The 21,011-nt window shown below is 38.5% G+C and overlaps 1 protein-coding gene across 17 annotated transcripts in view; it reads left to right on the top strand.

Moving 5' to 3' along the window:
* The first annotated feature begins 1,168 nt into the window (after nt 1-1,168).
* The window catches only part of RBM46 (RNA binding motif protein 46), a 74,952-nt gene continuing 55,109 nt past the window's right edge, over nt 1,169-21,011 (top strand). For 6 of the 17 annotated variants that reach the window (XM_074229075.1, XM_074229087.1, XM_074229090.1 and 3 more), the window contains exon 1: nt 1,169-1,256. The gene's annotated coding sequence lies outside the window, so the exon portion shown is untranslated. Of the gene's footprint in view, nt 1,257-1,389; nt 1,553-1,589; nt 1,765-2,626; nt 2,753-21,011 lie in introns of those variants that run through there. The other 11 variants (XM_074229085.1, XM_074229078.1, XM_074229082.1 and 8 more) reach the window with 8 other exon arrangements.

Below are 21,011 nucleotides of genomic sequence, written 5' to 3'. Positions count from 1 at the left end.
TGTTCAGGGTAACACCTTCAGGGTTACATGTTCAGGGTTATGCATTCAAGGGTTACATGTTCAGGGTTATACATTCAGGGTTACATGTTCAGGGTAACACCTTCAGGGTTATGCATTCAGGGTTACATGTTCAGGGTTATACATTCAGGGTTACATGTTCAGGGTAACACCTTCAGGGTTATGCATTCAGGGTTACATGTTCAGGGTTATACATTCAGGGTTACATGTTCAGGGTAACACCTTCAGGGTTATGCATTCAGGGTTACATGTTCAGGGTTATACATTCAGGGTTACATGTTCAGGGTAACACCTTCAGGGTTACATGTTCAGGGTTATGCATTCAGGGTTACATGTTCAGGGTTATACATTCAGGGTTACATGTTCAGGGTAACACCTTCAGGGTTATACGTTCAGGGTTACACGTTCAGGGTTACATGTTCAGGTTTACATGTTCAGCTTCACATGTTCAGGATTATACATTCAGGGTTACACTTTCAGGGTTACATGTTCAGGTTCACACGTTCAGGGTTACATGTGATGACAACGAACACGAACCCAGAGGCGGCGTCCGCTCTCCAACGTGATGACTCACGTCAATATAACTGACAGGTTGAAATTTGGACTTTTTTTTTAAAAATGCATTTGTAAACAGTGTTCCAGGAGCGGGAGGAGGCGCCTCCGGGTGTAAGCTCCGCCCCCGCAGCGCCCGCCCCGCCCGACGCCCCCGGCATTATCCGGGGAAACAAACCCCTCCGCACGATTCCCTACACAACTTTTCACAAGACCGGGTCCTCCTCCGCCACGTGCACCCTGCCTCGAGGAAGCCTCTCTCCGATTGGCTCCCCCAGCCACTCCTGGTCCCGAGCTCCTCCGCCATTGGCCGCTCTCGCCGCCCGTCCAAGGCACGCCGCGGCACTGCCATGCGGTCCCTCGGGCCGCAGCTCTGGGCCCGCCCACTTCGGGACCCTCGGGTCGTTCCCAGGAGTGCGGGGCCGGCCGGCGGCGGGGGCCCCTGATTGGCTGGGAGCGGCGGCTGGGCGCTGTGGGCGCGGGCGCGGGCGCGGGCGGCGCGGGACGGAGCCGCTGCCTGCCGTCGGGGGCGCGAGAGGCCGAGGCGAGGACCGCGCGGGCCGCTCCCAGCCCGGCTCCCGGTCGCCGCCTCCCCGCGGCCCGCCGGGACCCCGCAGCGGCGGCGGTTTGCGGTCGTTGGTCCCGGAGACCCGAGGCCCCCAACGGAGCACCGGAGGACCGCAGGGGTGAGGAGGGGAGGGGGCGCCTCCAAACCGCCGGTAACGGCCGGCCCGGCCCCGCCGCAGCCGCGCGCCCGCGGGCGTGGGAGGAGCCGGGGCCGCGCCCCTTGACCGCCCGCGCGGGGGGGGGGGGCTCGGGGAGGCCGTTACGGGCGCCGCCTGGGCCGGGCCGCGCCGGCCGCCCCGCCCCCAGCGCCCTCTCCTCGCTCGTGTCCGTGTAGGGGCCCGGCCCGGCCCGGCCCGGCGGGGCGGATGCCGGCCAGCTAGGACTCCGACACCCCCGCGGCCGCCGGGCCGGACGGGTAAGCACTGGCCACGCGTGGACGCGGGGGGCGGGGCCCGGCCCGAAGGCGCCACGCGTGGCTCGCTCTGCCCCTGAAGCTGTTGGCGCGCCCGGCCGCTGTGGGCAGCCGCTCCGAGCCTGGCCCCCTTTCTGGTACTTAAGAAAAACCAAAGCAAACAGTCACATTGGAAGTTTCCGTGAAAAAAACCACCAATAGCAATGTGGGATTCGGTAATTATGAATGTGAGGGGGAAAACATAAAAACGAGAGCATTTTATACCTGAAATGAAAAGGCGGATCCCCGTAGGAATGCATTTACAGTTTTGTTTTTTAGTGGTTTTCTCATTCCCTACTTTGTGTAGTGGCAAGGTAAAAGAGACAGACTTCAAATTGACTTATTAAGAAAGATCTGGCCGGATACTTTGACGAACTCTAGATACTTTCAAAACGTATATCTTTAAAATTCCAATTTTGCAGTCATTTTAGCAAAAGCGGTGTTAACTTTTCATTCTGCGGGGCACTGGGCAGATCAAGTCGAAAAGTGAAACCTCTTGCTCTCAAGGAGTTTATATTCTACCTTTAATATGAAGTCATGAAGATTACTCCTTTTATAACTTCTTGCTAGAAAATAAAAGTGCCATTAGTTGCCCTGTAAGGTTTCTATCCTCTATTCAAATAATTTTGCAACTTGACTTTTCACATATTTGATAACTCTTGTTAACCTGACTTTACAACCAACTAATACCTACACTCGTGACGACCATCTCGGTATACTGGATATGATGTCTACCTAGAGGATAACCAGTCTTATGGTGATAGATTATAATATTTTGTTTATCATTGCACCTCCTTATTTAAATCTTAAACCCCATGCTTCTCAGTAGCCATAGTAAGAGATAACATTTCCTAAATGAGTAGGATGCAATCAGGCTTCATAACATTTTTGCTTTACAATTCGAAAATCTTGTTTTGTGAGGTCCCATAGAAACAGTTGTGGGCAATACAATCCATGTTTGCACATAGAGATAGTCTGTACTAGTTATATATTTCTTATGACAACTCTTGCATAACCTCTGAAATTTTTATCACTAAGGTCCACAGAGCTCTCAATGCAGTTATCCATTTTAATTTACTACCTGATGATTGGTGAAAGAGGGAAGAAAATAAAAATCAATATTTTCACATTGATAACTTCACAGACGACCTTGGAGAATATTACGTAAGGAATTGTAGTTTATTTCATTAGGAAGAGAGTCCTTGTCTTAGAAAAAGGTCTTTAATCTAGGGAAGAACTTGTTACCTTTTGACATTTCATTATCATTAAAAAAATACAACTCTAGAATGAGGTACTAATAGATTTTTAAAAATTTTATAATTTTAAGCCATCCTAAGTATAAAGTACATCTGAAAGTATTCCCAAAATACATGAAGCACCTTTTTGAAAATGTTCTAATAAATTGCTTGCATATCTACTATGAAAATAAATATACTGGCCATGTAATGCTACGGATTATACTCTATTCCCAATATATTTGTGTTGTTCCAGCCGTACTTCTTTGGTTAGTGTCTTTGGTCATTATAACTGTCGTAGTGGTGGGTTTTAAGATTGGAACAGTGAACTAGATGGCTTGATTAATCCTTGATTAAATCATGTACCCTAGCCATGCTGAGCACCACACTTTAGTCAGACCAAGAGACTAGAAACCTAACTATGATATTATCTGTAATGCAATAAAGAAGATAAGGTTGACTTATCCTCTTAAGAAGATAATTTAAACTGATGTTTTAAATTTTTAATTGGCTGTAAAAGTTTAGGTAAAGTTTATGTAATGATCATTTTAAATTTAAATTAATTTTGAACAATCATTAATGATCATTTACAGTAAAACTTCATGATTTGCTTTAGAAAAGGAGAATTTCTTTTTAAGGATTTAAATTTGATAAATGAAACATAATTTTGCAGACTAATTGTATTTATTAAGTTATAATTACGTTTGACTACAAAACTATCACCTTCTTGCACTGACTTGCTGCTCTTTTTCAGTCATTTTTCAGTCATATCTGACCTTAATACATTTTGGTTTTCTTGCCAAAGATAATGAAGTGGTTTACTAGTTTTTTCTCCAGCTCACTTTACGCACAAGGAAACTGAGGTAAACAGGGTTTAAGTGACAGACTTGCCCAGAGTCACACAACTAGTAAGTTTTCGAGGTGCTCTATCCACTGTAACACCTAGTTGCCTACTCTTTTTTAAAGGGCAATAAGAATTTTATTGCTTTATTATTGACAACATTTTAAAATACAAAGAAAATACAGTCAACATTTAAACCTAAGTTTTGAGTATATACATTTTGGGGGCTGCTAATTTCCCTGCCTCCATGATTTGCTGGTTTTAGCATTGCCTTTGAACTCCAAGAGACTTCTTTTAAAGTTTAGGGCCTTGGTCAAAAGAATTATCTGTAGAGATCACATATAATTGTGACACAGTATTTTCTGTCTTTTAATATGCTTCCATTTGAACTTTTATATGATGACATTCTCATGTCCATCACCTTTTACTACTCTTGGATCCACAAGACTGTGGCATGGACTAACATTAGTTAGTTTGTGCTTTAGGTGACAGCTAGAATTCAAGTAGAAGTAATGAAGAAGGCAATATGTTGCCTCATTTGGGAGGAGGACACTTTAAGTAATCAGCATGTAGAATTCATTACCTATTAGTCCTAAGATGACAAAGGGAGCTTTTTATTGGATTGTCTTAGGGCCAAAAATGTAAAGATGAGTTTTTCCTATTTGAAACTAAAAAAATCTAATTCTCCTGGAAGTGAACTTAAACTGAATCATTAGCTGTTGAAATTAGCTATAAGAAATTTCTGATCGTAAGGAAGGTTGGGCAATTGAAATGTAAGTCATTAAAGCAAACAATAATCTCTTTCCTAGAAATCTTTTTTTACATTTTAAGAATTCATCTTTTGTCATGGTTTTAGTTAATGACTTACTAAGTTCCAACATTTTCATTATTTGTCAGATTTCAATAATCTGTGGTTAATGGTGTTATATATTGCCTATTGATTCCTTTGCTTCCTGGAGTAAGATGGTTGAGGTACTCTTATCACAGGGAAAATCCTAGATACTGTGGGGGGAAAAAATGCAACAGTCTTGTACAGAGGCTAGTATGTCAGGATGTGATTCTGAAAGGAGTTTGCTTTGGAATAAATTCATTGAAGGTGTACGAGCATTAATTTATTATTAGAAAAAGTAAGTTTTGACAATAAACCTCAGAATGGAAAGATAAAAATAAATCAATGGGTTTGTGAGAATCTCAGAAAAACAGTTTAAAGGAAAAGTGGAGTTTCTTCAGGGCATACTCATAAGGGAAGGATTAGGCGAAAGGAAGTATTTTGCCTTGAACGGGAACAGATGGCAGTCATAGTAGTATTTCAAAAATCTCAGAATTTCAAGATGATACTATTATGAGTGATGATGAAGTTTAATATATCTTGGTAAGTTGCTGAAGTAGAGAATAGAGTACCAGTGAAGTCAAATTCTTAAAAATTAATATAGATAAATATGTCTTTTTTTAAAGTGCTTACTTTTTAAAATCAGGTAGTGTTTAGCCTCAGATGACCTTTAAAAACAGGTAGTGTTTTGCCTCAGATGACCTTTGAGATGACATTTTTCAATTTTATCATTCTCTGAAAAAAATCAAATTGATATATACAATAAGGACTAGGAATATTTAGCCTTGCTTTTTTAAAAAAAATTCTTCTGACAGTTTCAGTCTTCATCCTTCAGTTTAACTTGTTTCCAAACCTAACTTTTTTAGTAGACTTTTTTTTGTGAAATGATTCTTTTTTTTTTTTTTAGATTTTTGCAAGGCAAATGGGGTTAAGTGGCTTGCCCAAGGCCACGCAGCTAGGTAATTATTAAGTGTCTGAGGCCGGATTTGAACCCGGGTACTCCTGACTCCAGGGCTGTTGCTTTATCCACTGCGCCACCTAGCCGCCCCCCGAAATGATTCTTGATAGTACATATTTACATGTCATGAATCAGATCTTGTCCCAAAATAGGTGCCTTGTTATTGGCTTGTAACATAGTTGTAAACTTTGTTGTGAGATTTATCCCAATACTAATGTTGTAAAGAAAACCTTTCTGTTTCTAATGAAATTGATCATGATTATTAAAATAAACATGTTATCAAAATCCAAAAAGATTTGAGGATTTAGTATATGAATTGGTTGTCATGCTTTATTTAATTGTATTATCAGTAATGTAAATTTAATTTTATTTTAGAATTTGAGGTTAATTTAATTAATGGAAATTACCTTATTGGGAAAATCAGGCCAATGTACTTTTGGGTTCAAGGGTTATTTGGGGAGGCAGCCTTATAAAGAGGAAAGTGCCCTGAAAGTGGAATGCCAGGATCTAAGTTCAAGGCCCTCCTTTTACTTGTGTGATTTTGAGTAAGTCAATGTCTCTTGGCATTAATTTTTTTCAGTTATAAAATGATAGATTTGTATAAAATGTCTCCTAAGGTCCCTTCCATGATCATATAATCTGATCTTAATAGATGAAGTTAACTAGATAATTAATCAAATATTCATTTTGCTTATCATGGTTATATTTGATCAATGAAGTAGGAATGATTGTGTTTTATATTGTCCAAATGTCTTTGGGAGACTTACTTAGATTATAAATCTTTTTGAGTTATATACTATTCAAGAAATCTATAGTCTTTAATTCATTTGTGCTTAATTACATTTAGGAAATACTTCAGTATACCTAGAAAAGAGCTATATTGATAAAACTTTAGTGTACACAGATGTTTGTCAAATTCATTTGCACTTAATTTTATCTCATATAGAAGTGGTGGTGGTAGTAGTAGTGGCAGCAGTAGAAGTAGCAGTAGCAGCACTTAAAGGAATAGTAGTAATATTGCCTCATTATGTTTATTTCATCCGTTTTTTTTTGGTTTTTTGAGGTTTTTTTTTAGGTTTTTGCAAGGCAAATGGGGTTAAGTGGCTTGCCCAAGGCCACGCAGCTAGGTAATTATTAAGTGTCTGAGGCCGGATTTGAACCCGGGTACTCCTGACTCCAGGGCGGGTGCTCCATCCACTGCGCCACCTAGCCACCCCTTCATCCATGACTTTTTTTTTTCCCTGGACTAGATCTATGATTTTATTCCTATAGCAAACTCCCAGTGAGGAAACACTCTCTACCAATTCATATCAGCACTAGCTCTCAATTAGAGAATTGCCCTCTTGGCATTGATTACCCAGCAAACATACTAGAGGTGGAACATAAAGTCAGTTCTTTTTGACTTAGGCTAGTTTTCTACCCATAATACTTTACTGTTTATCTCTAGGAATTTTCCTTAGTAAAATGGAGTAGAATAAGGAGTTATTCCTAAATTGAAAAGGGAAGGTTTTGGGGCGGCTAGGTGGCGCAGTGGATGGAGCACCGGCCCTGGAGTCAGGAGTACCCGGGTTCAAATCCGGCCTCAGACACTTAATAATTACCTAGCTGCGTGGCCTTGGGCAAGCCACTTAACCCCATTTGCCTTGCAAAAACCTAAAAAAAAAATAAATAAGGAAATCTTTATGTTCAGCTGTTCTTAATGAAAATTTTTGTAATGTTTTCCCCCTAAACATATGTCTTTGTTCAGTAAAAGTTGGTTGAAGGGTTTTAATGAACAGTATTTAATAGGACAGCATTAATATCTATTCCTCAAATCTGTTAATGCTCTGTTGATGGAACTTAGATATCTGCTTATAGAACTTCAGCCTGAGAATTTTAGTGTTGGGAGGAACATTAAAGATCATCTCACCATGTATGCTGTGTATGACTTGATCAACTAGTTTTACTGAGTGAGTGAGGGTTTCTTATTCTCACTTAAGTGATCTTTTCACTGTTTTGTACAATGGAACTTCCTTTGTCGCTTTTTATTTAAAACTCAGTGATACTTTATTTAGAGGTTATCTGTTTTTTTTTTTTTTAGAGACTCATGAAAGGAAATTGTAGTTGAAGTTTTATCAGGGAAGGTTATCTCCACCTCTCTCACACCAGTCGGATTTTATACTTATTTTGTCTAAAAGAGATTGCAGCAAAAACAACAGCATAAACAAATATCTTTGGTTTCTTAGTTAACTTAAATATGTTGGAATTTAATGGATTACTGAGTTGATTTTTGTTTATGATAATAGTAATACCAAAATAGCATCCTTAAATGAGATAAAGGCAACTAGTGGATGTCTGGTACACGTCCCATGGTTTATCAAAAAAAAACAGCATTGGATTTTGAATTTTTCTTAATTGGGGCAGTACTGTAGAAAAGATAGGGTTCCTTATCTTTACAAACTTAAAAAAGAAATAAAGTTTCTAAGGTTAATTGCAAATAACAGCAAATTATCACTGTTATACCCCAAATTGCAGTAAGTTTATACTGTGGGATCGAGGATCTCTGTTCTAGTTGCTAATTAGCTGACCATGGAACAGAGATTTCCCCAAATCTTTTGTTTCTTCTTCAGCATCTGCCATCAATGGGATCTGGAGTAATCCCTTCTCAGTGGCCTCTGCTTGGGTAACTAAGTCCCAGAGCCTGTGGAGCATTGGGAGGAGGGGAGTCTACATAATTTTGTCTTTCTTAAAGATGTAGCATCAGCTCAATTTCCTAATCTCTCTCCCTTCTCAGATGAGTTTTTGAACAATTTTTAAAAGGAACAAAATCAGTAAAACTAATCATGAAGAACATGAGTTTTATTGAACAGAATGGTCCATGTCCACACCTGTAATTCTCCATCTGGGCAGAGGGGGGAGGCAGGGCTTATCTGCTGTTCTCTGGGGGTTGACCTAACAACCCAGGGAAGCAGGTAGTGGTTTTTCCTCATTTTTTTGGATGAGGAAACTAAAGTAAATGGAGATGCTGAGAGATGTCCAGGGCATCAGGCCTTGTCCTGTAGCCACTGTACTATTGAATGCACAGGAGAGAAATCAGGTGGAACTGGTTGACACATTACCTTGTATCAACCTTCTTGGTACTCTGCCTCAACTTTCTTTGACTTGTTTTTTTTCTTTTTCCTTATTATTTTTCTTTTATTCCTTACCTTTTTCTTATGCTGCTTTTGACTTGCACCTTTCCCAAGCATTTGTAGATGTTAATGTTCTTCTGAGTTGAATAAGTTGTTGAAGTTTGCTCTAGGTCAAATTGAATAAGTATAAAGGCGGTAGTGTCCAAGTTTTTTCTGTTGCTCCTGTAGTTGTTGAGTTGTACTTGAGTCACTTAATGCCACCTTAAAGGATCTGAGTTCATCCCTGTGCTTTCCTTTCACTGATAGTGTTGTTGTAGATAGATACATGTACAGTTTTCCCTTCTCAGCCCTTTCTTACTTTAGTGGATGGTTTAAACCAAACATTATGGCCGACTCTAGTGCTGAATGTCTCTCTGAGCCTTCCCAAAGCTGGTCCTTGTATAACAGACATATATGAACGAGGACTTGTTCTGACTGGATCTACCAGAGACAAGCTAATAAGCTGGTATGGCTTTTGAGGACCTATGGTTACTTACTTGCCTGTGCCAGTGTTCTGTTTGAGTAAGTTTTATTGGGATTTTTAGCTAGCCACATTTTTAGTTTAGCAGGGTCTAGGCACCAAGGATACAAAGACAAAAACCAATCCATTGTCTACTGATCCGATAGGGAATTTATGAAAGTAAAATACCAGGTAATTTAGGGAGAGGTGTAAAATACTAAAAACACTTGGAGCATCCACATACTGATACTGCTAATACACTTGGCTTTATATGCTAATGAGTCTATCTCCTGTTGTGAACATCAATTGAGGTATTATTTGTAAAGTGCTTGGGACAGTACTTAACAGACAGTAGTCACTTAAATGCTTGTTTCCCTTCTCTCTGCTCTACAGTAGTTGATCTATTAATATTGAAGCAATTGTTTCATAACTAGACTTTGCTCAGATAATGGAGAAGAGATAGCAAAAGATCTCTGGACAGCTGTGGTGCAGTGAGGTGTTTGTGACAAACAGGAATGAAAATACAGATAGTGTTCTTCATGGGTGGATATTTTACTATTTGCGTAATTTCAAAATGCTTCCCCAAATGGTTGTATTGATTTTTGACTCCTCCACATTGTACTAATATTTCTAATCTTCCTACAGTCTTTTTAAACATTGACTTTCCCCATTTTTTTCATCTTTTCCTATTTTTTTAGCGTAAGGTAAAACTCTAGGATTATTTTGATTTACATTTCTGTTATTGTTAATGATTTGGAGCATATCATTGACAATAGTTTGCAATTCTTTTGAAGAGTGGTTATTCAACTATTGGAAATGACTTTTTATATTTTTGTAGTATATATATCTTGGATACCAAGGCTGCTTTCAAGAAAAATTTTCCAATTGTTTGCTTTCCTTCTTATCCTCGGTGTTTTAATTTTTTTTTGTGCAGAAATATTTCAGTTTTATAATTGTTCATTGGTATTTAAAAATACATTTTCTACTCATAGCTTTTGAAAGGTAGATCATCTGCTTTTTTAACTCTTTCTAAAAGTATATTAGAGGGGCAGCTAGGTGGCATAGTGGATAAAGCACCGGACTTGGAGTCAGGAGTACCTGGGTTCAAATCCGGTCTCAGACACTTAATAATTACCTAGCTGTGTGGCCTTGGGCAAGCCATTTAACCCCATTTGCCTTGCAAAAACCTAAAAAAAAATAATAAAAAGTATATTAGAGTCACGTAGCCATTTTGAATTTATTGTGGAATAGGGATATAAGCTGTTGGCCCAACCCTAATATCTGTTATATTGCTTTCCAATTGTTCTAGCAGTTCTACAAATAGAGAATCCTTTCCAAATGTCTCAGTGTGATAAACCAGAATTTCAAAAGACTCGTAATAAAACAGCTTCTTCTCTTGGAGAAAGCTGATGGATTCATAATGCGGATTGAGTTAATCCTCCCTCCTTCACGTCCTTTCTTATTCCCTTCCCTCCTTTTTTTTTCCCCTCCCTATCCTTTTTTTCCCCTTTCTCTTTCTATTTTTGGACATGGTTAATATAGGAATTTTTATATAGATTGTGTAGTAGATAGAGCACAGGACTTGTAATCAGGAAGACTTACCATGAGTTCGAATGTGACCTTAAATGCTCACTAGCTATTTGACTCTGGGCAAGTTAACTGTTTGCCACAGTTTCCTCATCTGTAATAAGAATTGGAGAAGTAAATAGTGAACCCCACTCCAGTCTCTTTCAAGAAAATCCCAAAATGAGGTTACAAAGAGGCACAAACACAACTAAAACAACTAAACAACAAAATATGTTTTATAACTGGTTTTTATTTTCCTTGCCTTCTTAGTGAGCAGGGATGGACAGAGGCAGTAGGGAAAGAATTCAGAACTTAAAACTTTAACTAGCATTGGGTTATTTTTATTCTTCCCTGGGTGGACTTTTTCTCTTAATCTTTTCTGTTTTTAAAAAATACTAAATAATTTTGATGATTGTTCTTTTTATTTTTCTACTTTTTTCATTATTTCCCTTGATAATTTAAATATTTTGTTTCTTCAGATGAATTTTCTTAGTCTATAAGATATACTTTTGATAATTTGATTGGTATAGTAAATTAACTTTGATAATGTTGTTATATTATGGTACATCATAAACAATGAATATTTCTCCAGCTGCCTAAATTGTCTTTTATTTAAAAAGCATTCTGTAATTGAATTGATTCAGGTAATGAATGTGCTTTGGTAGATTAACCTCCAAATACTGTAATGCATGTTTTTGGGGGTTATTTTGAATAGTATTTCCCTTTCTATTAATGCCTCTTCAACTTTGTTGTTATAAATAAATTACTCTTGTTTTATTTAATAGTTTTATTTTATAATTTGTAACTTTGCTGAGGCTATTAATTGTCTCAGTTAGCCATTATGTTATCTATAAATAGTTTATCTCATCTCATACTATTGCGATTTCTAGAATTATATCAAATAATACCGAGGAAAGTGGGTCTCACTGTTTTATTCCTTTATTTGAAAAACATCTAATTTATTTCCATTTCATATGATACTTACTGCTTTTATTTTTAAGTAATTTTAAGATTTTTTAAAAAAGTTTCTATCTATGCTTTCTAGTCTACTTTTTAGCATACTCAAGTGGTTTGGATGTTGCTATTTTTTAGCACAATTGTGTTGATTATTTTATTAATGCAATCATGCTTGCATGAATTGCCATATTTTTGACAGAATTATTTTTGCATTTTAAAATTTTATTTTCAAGTATGTCGTTGGTCTTTAATTTTCCTTTGCTTTAACTTAGTTCAAGTTTTAGAATAAAAATATTTTATAAAAGAAATTAAAGAGCTTTCTCAGTTTTAAAGAATATTTTGTGTAGCACTTTTTCTTTCAATTTTATTTTATATTTTATTTCAGTTTATTTCAATTACATGTAAAGAGAGTTTTCAACATTCTTTTTTTGTAAGGTTTTTTGAGTTCCTTATATAAGTTATACATATATAATCATGTTAAACAGTTTCATATTAGTCATATTGTGAAGGAAGAATCAGAAAAAAGGAGAAAAACTGTGAGAAAGAAAAAAACAGCAAATTTTTTAAAATAGTGAAAAAAGTATATGTTTTCTGCATTTAGGCTCCATAGTTCTTTCTGTGGATATAAATGGTATTTTCCATCACTGGTCTTGCAGAGTTGTCTGTGATCACTGTATTGTTAAGAAGAGCTAACAAAGTCTGTCATAGTTAATCATCACATGATGTCGCTGTTAAGGTGTACATGATTGCTTAGTTGTCTAGCATTAAACTGTCTAAAGAGTTTGTCAGAATTATCCAGTAAATCCTTTGGAACCAACCAGAAGTTCTTGTTTGATTTTCTTCTTTAGCAGTTTCTTTTATAGCTATGTTAATTTACCTTTTTTTTTTTTAATATTAGTTTATGTAATATCTCTGGTCTTCTGTTATTTTGGATAATTTTTATTTTTGAAGATATGCTTTTCTTTTATGTTCTTAATTTTATTATAACTAAACCTGACAGATATTGTACAGTCTAATAATTCTTTTTGTTCTGACTTTGTTATGGCTTCACAATGTTTATTCACTATTTTCTTTCATCTTATAAACAAAGTTGGCTAAAGTTCTTTCAGTTTTGTCAATATTTTCTTTTTTTTCTGTTGGTAGTGCTGTTCCCACTCTTTTTTTTAATTAAAGATTTTATTTATTTTGAGTTTTACAATTTCCCCCCCAATCTTACTCCCCCCCCCAATAGAAAGCAATTTGTCAGTCTTTACATTGTTTCCATGTTGTACATTGATCCAAATTGAGTGTGATGAGAGAGAAGTCATATCCTTAAGGAAGAAACATAAAGTATAAGAGACAACAAGATCAGACAATAAGGTATCAGTTTTTTTTCCCCTAAATTAAAGGTAATAGTTCTTGGTCTTTGTTCAAACTCCATGGTTCTTTATCTGGATAAGATGGTATTCTCGAATTGCAGACAGCCCCAAATTGTCCCTCATTGTTGCACAGATGAAATAAGTGTGTCCATCAAGGTTGATCATCAACCCCATGTTGCTGTTAGGGTATACATGTTTTTCTGGTTCTGCTCATCTCACTCAGCATCAGTTCATTTGTCAATATTTTCAAAGCATCATTTTTTAATTTTGCTTTTTACTTTCTATGGCATTTTTGGTGTCCAAGTTTTGCGATTTCCTCTGTAATTTTCACTTACTCTCCTTCTGAGTGTATTTCTGGTTTGTTTAGATGTTGACTTTCTAATTTTTAACAATGTATATAGATTCTTAATCCTCTCCTTTTCTATTTTGTTAACTTATATTTTAGGGAATATTATTTTCCCCTGACTAGTTTCTTCCCATAAAGTTTGGCATATTATTTCATCCTTATCTTTGTTTTCACATGATTAATATTCTCTCTGATTTGTTCTTTGACCCATTCAATATTTAGAATTTTGTGATTAAGTCTATTTGGGTTGTGTTTTTTTATGTTCCCTGAGCTGTGGTGTGTGTGTGTGTGTGTGTGTGTGTGTGTGTGTATGTATTGTCTTATAAGTTTCATTTTTTTCAGTCACCAAAAGTCCACTGTCTCAAAAAAAGAGTTTCTTATTTTTCTTTCAACAGGCGGATGCTCTTGATTCATTGTTCTTCATTGTGCTGAACAGAATATCCTAATTCTTTTTTTCTAGTTTTTTTTGCAAGGCAATGAGGTTATGTGGCTTGCCTAAGGCCACGCTAGGTAATTATTAAGTATCTGAGGCTGGATTTGAACCCAGGTACTCCTGACTCCAGGGCCGGTGCTCTATCCACTGCGCCACCTAGCCACCTCCAAAATATTCCTAATTCTTTAAAATTGTCTATACTATGTTGTTGTCATTGTATACATTTTTCTAGTAGTTCTGTTTACTTCCCTTTGTATGAGTTGATAGGTCTTCAAAGTCTTCTCTGAAACCATCCCCATCATTATAGCACAGTAACATTCTGTCACGTTTATATCCTATAACTTGCTCAGCCATTGCCCAATATACAGACTCCTCTCAGCTACAGAAGTAGCTATAAATATGTTTATCTTCAGAATTTGTTTTGCTTTGAGAGACGAGCCCCCCTCCCTTAATCTACTCGCAGTTGAGTTTCCCATTTTCTTATTTCTTTCCCTCTTAATAACCTTTAAAATTTAGTTATGTTAACAATTATCATATAAAGATAATTTTCAACATTCATTTTTGTAGTTTTTTTCCCTTCCACCCTCCTCTCCCTCCACCCTAAGGTAGCATTAATCATCTAATTAAGCAGCAATAATCAGATGCACATTTGGGTTACAGGTCTTTTCTTATTAGTCATGCTGTTAAAGAAGAATCAGAACAAAGGGGTAAAAACTACAAAAAGGAGGAAAAAGCAAATTTAAAAAGTGAAGAGAATATGTTTTGCTCTACATTCAGATTCCATAGTTCTTTCTCTGGATGTGGATGGTATTTTCTATCATAGGTCTTTTGTTTTTGTTTTGCTAGGCAAATGGGGTTAAAGTGGCTTGTTCAAGGCCACACAGCTAGGTTATTATTAAGTGTCTGAGGCCGGATTTGAACCCAGGTACTCCTGACTCCAGAGCTGGTGCTCTATCCACTGTGCCACCTAGCCGCCCCTAGTCATAGGTCTTTTTGAGTTGTCTTTGATTACTGTACTGCTGCTGAGAGTCTCAAGTCATAGTTGATCATACAATATTGTTGCTAAGGTGTACAGTGTTCTTCTGGCTCTGCTCACTTCACTCAGCATCTACAGTTCATGTAAGTCTTTCCAGGTTTTTCTGAAATCTCCCTGCTCATTGTTTCTTCAAAAGAAGGTAATAATCCATTACGTTCATATACCACAAGTTGTTCAACCATTCCCCAATTGATGAGTATTCCCTCTATTTCCAATCTTTTGCCACCACGAAAAAACCAGAAAAAAAATTGCTATATTTTTGTACATGTGGGTTTCTCTCTCTCCCTCCCTCTCTCTCTCTGTCTCTCTCTCTCTGTAATCAAATAGTAGTAGAATATACCACTACTATTGGGATACCTAGTAGTGGTTCTGCTGGTTCAGTTTTATTTACCTTTGGGTTTAGTTCCAATTTGCTTTCCAGATTGGTTGGATCAGTTCACAACTCCACCAAATAGTGTATTAATGTCCTAGTTTTTCCATATCTCCTCCACACTGATCATTTTCTTTTTGTTTCATATTAGTCAATCTGATAGGTGGGAGGTGGTATCTCTAAGAGTTGTTTTAATTTGCATCTCTAAACAATAATGATTTAGAGCATTTTTCTTTATATATATATTCTTATTTTATACAAGTAATGTTTTTTTATACATTACTAAAATATTCTTGTTTAAGAGTAAACATAGGGGCGGCTAGGTGGCACAGTGGATAGAGCACCAGTCCTGGAGTCAGGAGTACCTGGGTTCAAATCCGGCCTCAGACACTTAATAATTACCTAGCCGTGTGGCCTTGGGCAAGCCACTTAACCCTGTTTGCCTTGCAAAAACCTTAAAAAAAAGAGTAAACATAATACCCCTTTTCCCCAAGAAAATATAGACCCACATAAGCAATAAAGGGGAGAGAAAAAATTAAAAATAATAATAATAACAACAACAATAGGTATGGCCAGGTGGCAAAGTGGATGGAGCACTGGCCCTGGAGCCAGGAGCATCTGAGACCAAATCCTGCCCCAGACACCCAACAGTCATCCAACTATGTGATCCCATGCAAGCCACCCCAACCCCATTTCCCTACAAAAACCAAAAAAAAAGACCCAAAATAAAATAGTATTAATAATAATAATAGTAGGGGCGGCTGGGTGGCAGACAGATCACTGGCCCTTGAGCCAGGAGCACCCAAGTCCAAATCCGGCCTCAGACACACAGCAATCACCCAGCTGTGTGGCCCCAGGCAGACCACCCAGTCCCATTTGCCCTGCACCCCCCCAGAAAATAGTAATAATAAAAAATGTGCTTCAGTCTGTGTTCCAACACCACCAGCTCTGTCGTGGGTAGATCACATTCTTTAGGATAAATCCATCACAAAAGTTACTTCCATATTTTTCCACCGTTGCCATTGCTGATCACGACTCCCTCCTTTTGTATTTCTCCACTACCATGTACTATATATTTTTTCTCCTTTCACTGTATCTCTGCTGTAGGGTAGCTGAGTTGAACAGCAGACAGATCCCTGGCCCTGGGGCCAAGAGGCCCTGAGCCTCCATACCACCCCTTACCCAGCGTTCACTCAGTCCTGTGGTCCCGGACAGGCCTTCCAATCCCAGTCCCTTGCAAGAAGTAAAAAAAGAAAATGTGTTATATCTGAACACTCTCCCCCCAATGGTCCATCCTCTCCTACATCACTCACATCCCCCCCCCTTCCCCATCTCCCTTCTCTCTTTCTTACTTCAGATATCTATACCCCATTGAGTATATATGCTGTTTCCTCTCCTAGCCACCTCTGATGAGAGCAAAGATTCCCTCATTCCCCCTTGCCTCCCCCTTCCATATTATTGCAATATCTCATTGTAATAAAGAAAAATCTTATTATATGAAATATCTTAGAATTCCTCCTCTCCTTTTTCTTCCATTACATTTCCCTTTTATCTGTTGACTCCATTTTTATACCACATTATATCTTCAAATTCAGCTTTCTCCTGTGCTTCATCTATAAAAGCTCCTTCTACATGCTCTATTAAATGAGAAGGTTCATATGAGTATTATCAGTGTCATTTTTCTATGCAGGAATACATGTAGTTCGTCATCATTAAGTCCTTCATATTTTACTATTCTCCCACTCTCTAAGCTTTACCTGAGTCCTGTATTTGAAGATCAAACCTTCTGTTCAGCTCTGGCCATTCCACTAGGAACATTTGAAATTCCCCTGGTTCATTGAAAGTCCATCTTTTTTCCCTGGAAGAGATCATTCATTTTTGCTGGGTAGTTGATTCTCAGTTGCATTCCAAGCTCTTTTGCCTTCCGGTATATTATATTCCAAGCCCTACGAGCTTCCAATGTAGTTGCTGCTAAGTCCTGTGTGATCCTGACTGCAGCTCCACGGTATTTGAACTGTGTCCTTCTGGCTGCTTGTAATATTTTCTCTTTGACTTGGGAGTTCTGGAACTTGGCTATAATATTCCTGGGGGTTGTATTTTTTTGGGATCTCTTTCTCAGGGGGATTGGTGGATTCTCTCCAGTTCTATTTTGCCCTCTGCTTCTAGTATATCAGGACAATTTTCCTGTAGTAATTCTTTGAAAATGATGTCAAGGCTCTTTTTCTGGTCATGACTTTCAGGTATTCCAATAATTTTAAAATTATCTTTCCTAAATCTATTTTCCATGTCAGTTGTTTTTTCAGTGAGATGTTTCACATTTTCTTCTAATTTTTCATTGTTTGGGTTTTTGAAGTATTAAGTCCTGATTTCTCGTAAAATCAGCAATCTTGCTGAGTTCTATTCTTTGTCTGAGGGATTTGTTTTCCTCAGAGTTTTCTTATCTCCTTTTCCATCTGGCCAATTTTGCTTTTTTAAAGCATTCTTCTCAATAACTTTTTAAACTGTTTTATCCATTTGACCGATGCTGGTTTTTTAGCATGCTATTTTCTTCAGCATTTTTTTTTTTTGGATCTCCTTGACTTCATTTTCATGCATCTCTCTCATTTCTTTTCCCAATTTTTCCTCTATCTCCCTCACTTGATTTTCAAAGTCTTTTTTGAGCTTTGTCATATATGAGCCCAATTTCTGTTTTTCTTGGAGTCTTTAGATGCAGGAGCTTGTGCTTCCTCATCTTCAGACTGAGTGTTTTGATCCTTCTTGGGCTCACAGGCAAAGTATTTCTCAATGGTGTTCCTCTTGTTTCTCTGCTTACTCATTTTTCCCAGCCTGAGCCTGGTTTTGGGGTGCTTCCTGAGCTTTTGGGACACTCCCACAAGGGTCTCTGTGTGAGGTTCTGTCCTCCCTCCTGGTCTGTGAATGACCATAAGCGCCCCCCTCTGCCACAGGGTTGAGGTGGGGGGGGCCTGCTGTTCTATGGGGGGGGGCCTAGACTGTGATCAGGATCTGAATGTGGTCAGAGCCCCAGAGGCAGAGGACAGAGCTTGGCAGTCTCTCTCTCTCTCTCTCTCTCTCTCTCTCTCTCTCTCTCTCCACTCCCCTCCCTCAGCTCAATGGGCTCATGCCCTGGGGGCTCATGCTTACCAGCTCCACCTGCTTCTGTTTCCTGGATCTGGACTGCCTTGGCCATGCTGCCCTCTGTGTGCCCTGAGGGCTGGGCTTCACGTGCTCGCTCTGGCCGAGGTCCCCCATTCTCCCAATTTGTGCTCAGTGCTCACCAGGGTGTAGCTCAGGAAATCCCCCCCCCCCCCCCCCCCCCCCCCCCAGCCATGGCTCCCAGCGCCTGGGGCTGCCTCCTGGAGGCTGAAGTTCTTTCACTCTGGTGGGCCACCCCTCTGGAGGGCCACCCCTCTGACCCCTGGGAGCTTTCTGCTCTTTTCCAGATTACCTTGAGTAGGAGAACTGCCTCACTGGGTCACTTTGTGGGTTCTGTCTCTCGAAAATTTAGTTAAGAGTCCTTAGTTTACAAGTTTTGCTCCAGAGCAGCTAAGAGATGGTCCTCTCTCGTCGCCACCTTGGCTCCTCCCCCTAGAGCATTTTTCTTATGATTATAGATTATTTTAATTTCTTCTTCTGAAAACTGCCTTTTCATATCCTTTGATCATTTATCAATTGGGGAATAACTTGTATTAATATAAATTTGACTGTTTTTTAATCATTTTTAGAAATGAAGCCTTTATCAGCCTTTATAAAAATTGTTTTCCAGGTTACAGCTTTCCTTCTAATCTTCATCTTATTGGTATTGTTTGTGCAAAACATTCCAAATTAAGATAATCAAAATTATCCATTTTCTATTTCATAATGTTCTCTATCTGGTCAAAAATTCTCTTTATAATTTTTATCTATGCATATCATGGACACAAATGTAGAAACTATATTAAATTACTTTCTGTTAGGGGGCGGCTAGGTGGCGCAGTGGATAGAGCACCGGCCTTGGAGTCAGGAGTACCTAGGTTCAAACCTGACTTCAGACACTTAATAATTACCTAGCTGTGTGGCCTTGGGCAAGCCACTTAATCTAACCATTGCCTTGAAAAATCTAAAAAAAAAATTACCTTCTATTAGAGGTGGAGGGGGAAAATTACAAAATTCAAAACTTTGCAAGATGATAGAATCTACCATTGTATGTAATTGGAAAACAAATAGAATATATAAGAAAATATACTGCTTGCGTGGTATGCATAGCACAAAATTGAACGTGTTAAGAGAAAAAACAGATCCATAAGGAAGAAAGCATTAGAGATAGCAACTTTTTAAAAAATTGAAGATAATAATCTTTTGTTGTTTAAACTCCTTTTTTTGGATAGAGATAGTTTTCTCCATCATGGATCCCCTAAAATTGTACCTGATTATTGCACTGAGGGAGTGAACAAGTCCATTAAGGCTGATTATCACCCCCATTACTGTGGATAACATTTGAAATCCTGTCCCTCATGATTTCTTTTCTTTTTTTTTTTGGTGTTTTGGTTTTGTTTTTGTTTTTTGCAAGGCAAATGGCATTAAGTGGTTTGCCCAAGGCCGGCCACACAGCTAGGTAATAATATATTAAGTGTGTGAGACCGGATTTGAACTCCTGACTCCAAGGCTGGTGCTCTATCCACTGTGCCACCTAGCCACCCCTCCCTCATGATTTCTTAAAGACTATAGCATTCCATATGTCACACACACACACACACACACACACACACAAATTTATTCAGTCATTCCCCAATTGATGGGCATCCTCTCAATTTCCAATTCTTTGCCAGCACAGAGCTGCTAGGACTATTTTACTATTTTTGCACATGTCGGGTTTTTAACCCTTTTTCTTGATCTCTTCAGGATATAGACCCATTAGTGGTATTGCTGGATCAAAGGGTATCCACATTTTTGTTGCTTTCCCTAGTGTATTTTTCTTCCCTTCTCTTTTCACAATTCTCTTTAGATCATCTACTGATAATAAGCTGCTACTTGTTCTATCATTTCAGTTTTTCCTAACTCTTTGTGACTATTTGGGTTTTTCTGGTCAAAAGATACTAAAGTAGTTTGCCATTTCCTTCTCCCCAAAGTGGATCTCACTTAATTGATGTTCTTGGTGACTTTTTTTTTTAAGGTTTTTGCAAGGCAAATGGGATTAAGTGGCTTGCCCAAGGCCACACAGCTAGGTAATCATTAAGTGTCCCAGGTACTCCTAACTCCAGGGCCTGGTGCTTTATCCACTGTGCCACCTAGCCGCCCCTCCAGGTAATAGAATTTAGAAAGGGATCCATCATCTCTGTGTATATCCTAGTGTAAGGAATTTATCCTTATTTTGTTTTAGTGAATAAGCACCCCCTTATTCAAATCCAACTTGCTTGTGATGGCATCACCTCCCTGATGTTGTGGTTTTCAAGAATTGAAGGGCAAATATTATCAAAAAATTTCTGTGTAACTCCTGCCTTTTCACTGGGAATGCTTGGAAGACCTTTATTAAAGATTCCCCATATAGTACTATGTTTAGCTTTTAGAAGTAAGCTGTTTTTGCCTGTAAGCCTTCAGGGTTATTATATTCTGACTTCTCTAGTGCTTTATAGTTGATGACTGTTAAATCTGATCTAATTGCAGGTCTCTTACTTGAATTCTTTTCATTTTGATTACTTGCAGTATTTTTCTTTGACCTGGAAGCTCTATATTTTTTATTTAAGGCAGTGGGGTTAAGTGACTAGCCCAAGGTCACACAGCTAGGTAATTAACTTGAATTTGAACTCGGGTCTCCTGACTCCAGGTTGGTGCTCTAGTTGCCCCAGAAGGCCTGGATTTTTGCCAGTGTTCCAGGGAGTTTTCATTTTGCAGTGTATTTCAGGAGGAGA

Source organism: Macrotis lagotis, chromosome 3 (genome assembly GCF_037893015.1).
Source record: "Macrotis lagotis isolate mMagLag1 chromosome 3, bilby.v1.9.chrom.fasta, whole genome shotgun sequence".
In the NCBI taxonomy this organism is placed as follows: domain Eukaryota; kingdom Metazoa; phylum Chordata; class Mammalia; order Peramelemorphia; family Peramelidae; genus Macrotis; species Macrotis lagotis.
This window is presented reverse-complemented; position numbering and strand designations above follow the sequence as displayed.